Genomic DNA, 4,829 nt, shown 5'->3' on the forward strand with positions numbered 1-4,829 from the left:
AATGTATAAAATATACTGGGAGGAAATCTAGCAGATAACTCTTTAACCAAGTGATCAGAATTACCATCAATATTAAAATTAATATTATATACTTCTGACATGTTGAACTGAGAAGGATACAACATCATTTCTGTATCAGGCTTGTTAATCTCTAAAATGAGTATGCTGTACACTTTAAAAATGTCAAGGTCAAGATAGACAAAAGAAGACTGAGTCTATGTTTCAGATTAAAGAAAACTAAAAAACTTGACAAATAAATGCAGTGTATTAATCTGGAGTATTGACCAGCTATTTTATTTATACAAATAAAATAGTATAAAACATTACTAAAATAATTTAAAAAGAACTATAAATTGTAGGTTAGATATTATTGTATCACTCAAATATTATGACTTTTATAATTAAATTTTGATTGGGTCAATAATGTCTAGTTTTAAGAAATATATTCCAACATACCTAGAAATGAATGGGTATATTATTTCCAACTTTTCTAAGTGGATTGGAAAAAAGGAGTATATACATATATAGGTGAATATGTATTTGTATATAGATATAAAGAGAGACGCTTACTCCTTGGAATGAAAGTTATGACCAACCTAGATAGCATATTCAAAAGCAGAGACATTACTTTGCCAACAAAGGTTCATCTAGTCAAGGCTATGGTTTTTCCTGTGGTCATGTACGGATGTGAGAGTTGGACTGTGAAGAAGGCTGAGTGCCGAAGAATTGATGCTTTTGAACTGTGGTGTTGGAGAAGACTCTTGAGAGTCCCTTGGACTGCAAGGAGATCCAACCAGTCCATTCTGAAGGAGATCAGCCCTGGGATTTCTTTGGAAGGAATGATGCTAAAGATGAAACCCCAGTACTTTGGCCACCTCATGCGAAGAGTTGACTCATTGGAAAAGACTCTGATGCTGGGAGGGATTGGGGGCAGGAGGAGAAGGGGACGACAGAGGATGAGATGGCTGGATGGCATCACTGACTCGATGGATGTGAGTTTGAGTGAACTCCGGGAGCTGGTGATGGACAGTGAGGCCTGTCGTGCTGCGATTCATGGGGTCGCAAAGAGTCGGACACGACTGAGCGACTGATCTGATCTGATCTGATCTGATAAACAGAGATTCAAAGATGAGAGAGGGGGAGAGAGAAAAGGTGGAGGAGAAGAAGTGAGGGAGAGAGAGACATAGCAAATTGAGTAACAACAAAACAAGAGGCGAATCTGGGTGGAGTGTATATGGGAGTCCTTGTATTATTCTTACAAATTTTTCTATAAGCTCAAAATTGTATCAGAATAAGTATTTATTTAAAATGTTTGTTCTGAAGGTGAACTGAAAGTGTTAGTCACTCAGTACTGTCCAACTCTTTGCGATTCCATGGACTGCAGTCCTCCAGGTTCCTCTGTCCATGGGATTCTCCAGGCAAGAATACTGGAGTGGGTTGCTATTCCCTTCTCCAAAGAATCATCCTGACCCAGAGATTAAAACTGAGTCTTCTACATCGCCAGCAGATTCTTTACCATCTGAGCCACCAGAGAAGCCCATTTTAAATGTTTTATTATGTACAAATGGAGTTACAAGATAAATTATACCTCATTTGTCCAAAGCTCCTTTGCCTCCTATAGTAGACTTTTGCATATCCTATCTTGTGACCTGAAGGAAACACTTAAATCATCATTTGCATTTTTATTCTTTTCTCTTAAGATTTATGATTTCTGTTAACTTGTACTTTGGACTTAATGTTTGTGTCTCCAGTAAATTCATATGTTGAAGTCCTATCTCCAATGAGATGGTATTTGGAAGTGAGGCTTTTGGGAAGTAATTAGGTTCAGATGCGGTCATGAGGATTGAGCCTCCAGTATGGAATCAGTGCTCTATAAGAGGAGGAGACCCGAGCCCCTTCTGTCTCTGTGTGCACACACCTAGGAAAGGCCATGTGAGCACACAGTGAGAAGGCAGCTGTCCACATTGTAAGAAGAGGATCCTCAGCAAAAAACAAATCTGCTGGCACCTTGATCTCTGACTTCCCAGCTGCCAGAGAAATCGTCTGTTGTTTGCCACCCAGACTGTGATAATTTGTTATAGCACTGAGCTAACTAAGCTAAGTTAATTCTTTCCAGCTGAAGTAAGGCACTGGTGAAAGTATGCTTGTGGTCTAGTAAGTAGAATCACATAAAGAGAATATTGTCAGAGTGAAATAATGGAGAGCTGGTTCTAGCGTTTGGAATCAGCTGATACTTTCTCAAAGTTTTAATCTTAGAATTCAATTTAAAGCATTCCTCTACATACAAAATTGTCATTAAACATTCCGGCTTAATGATTTTAAAAAGAAAAACTTAGCAATACCCATTTTTATGTAACCACGTGTTTTTTACGTTTATTTTTCTCTACAGCCTCACCACAACTGTGCTACTTTCTTGTTTCCTCCTTCACTTTTAATTTTTCTCTGAAAACAAAACCAAATTTTACAGTATCATGCCTCTTAAAAAGGAAGCTGAAAAGGTAACTTTCTCTTTGTGGGGTGTAATGGAATTTATTATGGATTTTTACCTCAAGTTGTTGTGACTCAGTATACATTTCATGTCATATTTTTATTATTCAAGTATATACTTTGTCTTGCACTTTCTGGTTCATAGTTTCATTTTCCAGGGTCTTCCACATTAAAGGGTCTTAATATTTTCAGAACAAGTGCATGCATAAATAAATGAATAAATGATGACTATTTTTTCTAACTTCAGCTCAAATCATCACAATTGAAAGGCACATCCACGTTGAAGTTTAATTACGTTATGTTTGAATTTGTTAAAGTGGTTATTTCTGAGTATCCTATGGTGCTTTACAATGGATTTAAAGTGACTGTGAGGTTTAGGTATATGGCCGTGACATTTAAGGAAATACAGAAAGATCATTCAGTGCTTCCCAGGACAGGCAGAGACTTAGATCTAGTTTTATAGTGTTGTGGCCAAGCATGAGTGTAAAAGAGGAAGCTGAAAATTAATTTTGAAATCCAGGGACCCACTTAACTTGGTATTTATGTTAATTTATGAGATGAGTGAAGGAAAAGAGTAAAGATATTTGAAAATGGAGGTGTCTGCAGATACTCTTCATGAGCACTGTGATGACTGAAACGTTGCTCTACCTTTTAAGGCAAGGATGCAGCTGAAAGCATTTTTTTCTTTTCATTTTGAAAATTATATTTCTTTACTTATCAATTACCATTTTATATATCAGCATTCAATAATTTGGTGATTTTAAGTCATTTCCAAAGGTTGGTTCTTTAAAAATATTTCTCTAAATTTTATAGGACATGCAAACTGTATATTCTTTTTTTTATCATTTGAACACACTGCACTGCATGCAGGACCTTAGTTTCCCAAACAGGGATCAAACCTGTGCCCCCTGCATTGGAAGCATGGAGTCTTAACCACTGGAACACAAGGAAGTTCCCCCACTGTATATTCTTGATATATGAATCAACACAAATTGAACATACCATGATCAACTCATCCCTAAGAATGGCATGAGCCTAGTTGTGGCCCACTTTGTCAGCTATTGTTATTGTTTAGTCGCTGTTGTGTCTGATTCATTTGCAGCCCTATGGACTATAACCCACCTGGCTCCTCTGTCCATGGGATTTCCCAGGCAAGAAGACTGGAACAGGTTGTCATTTCGTTCTCCAAGGGATCTTCCTGAACCAGGGATGGAACTGTGTCTCCTGTATTTGCCGGCCAACTCTTTACTGCTGAGCCACCTGGGAAGATTTGTCAGCTGTTACTGCTAATATAATAATTTTGCTGTTTGAGATATTTCCCTTTAGGATGCCAAATAGTGGAGGGAGGGCTGCTGTGAGGGACTGAGCACACTGCCACCCCCACCTTCTCATGGAAACCTCCTAACCTTTGCTCACTGTCGTAACTAGCACCACCCAGGGGCCAAAGACAGAAAATAAGTCATCTTGCATGTCTCCTTCTTACTGACACCCATTGTACTGTTGCTGCTGCTGCTAAGCCGCTTCAGTCGTGTCCGACTCTGTGCGACCCCATGGACGGCAGCCCACCAGGCTCCCCCATCCCTGGGATTCTCCAGGCAAGAACACTGGAGTGGGTTGCCATTTCCTTCTCCAATGCATGAAAGTGAAAAGTGAAAGTGAAGTCGTGTCTGACTCTTAGCGACCCCATGGATTGTAGCCCACCAGGCTTCTCCGTCCATGGGATTTTCCAGGCAAGAGTACTGGAGTGGGGTGCCATTGTCTTCTCCGTACTAGTGATCCCTAAATGCAACTAATTATACATTCTCTACCCATCTTGGATCTTTGCTCTCCTTGCCTTTACTTCTATTGTTTCTAAGTATCTCAACTAAATTGTAACAATAGCCCCCAGTAGGACTTTCTGCTTCATGTCCCACTGAATTCATCTTCTGCAATACTGTGGGAGGAAGAAAGATTTTTCTAAACTACAATCTGAATCTGTCACTCAATTATTATGTTACTTTAGTTACTTACCTTAAGGATGAAATCCGGACATTTTGATGTGATATACAAAACCTTAGTCATATTTCGTAGAGAATAGTATTGCAGTTGTCAATGGAGAGGTGGGTAGGGGAGGGATGCATTGGGATTTGGGGATTAGCAGATGCAAACTACTATATATAGAACAGATAAACAAGGTCCTACTAGGGAACCATATTCAATATCCTTTGATAAGCCATATTGGAAAAAATATGAAAAAGAATGTATGTGTGCGTACATGTATATGTATGTATGTGCAGCACAGTGCTCAATTATGTCTGCCTCTTTGAGACCTCATGAACTACAGCCCAGGCTCCTCTGTCCAT

General features: G+C 39.0%; 1 long non-coding RNA gene across 1 annotated transcript; it reads left to right on the forward strand.

The window, feature by feature from the left end:
* Window positions 1-1,906: 1,906 nt before the first annotated feature.
* LOC129647823 (uncharacterized) lies at window positions 1,907-4,423 on the forward strand. Its single transcript, XR_008712523.1, has 3 exons — window positions 1,907-2,154; window positions 2,390-2,498; window positions 3,590-4,423. It is a non-coding gene; the product is annotated as an uncharacterized LOC129647823 (long non-coding RNA).
* Window positions 4,424-4,829: the final 406 nt, after the last annotated feature.

Source organism: Bubalus kerabau, chromosome 3, assembly GCF_029407905.1.
Source record: "Bubalus kerabau isolate K-KA32 ecotype Philippines breed swamp buffalo chromosome 3, PCC_UOA_SB_1v2, whole genome shotgun sequence".
Lineage (NCBI taxonomy): Eukaryota > Metazoa > Chordata > Mammalia > Artiodactyla > Bovidae > Bubalus > Bubalus kerabau.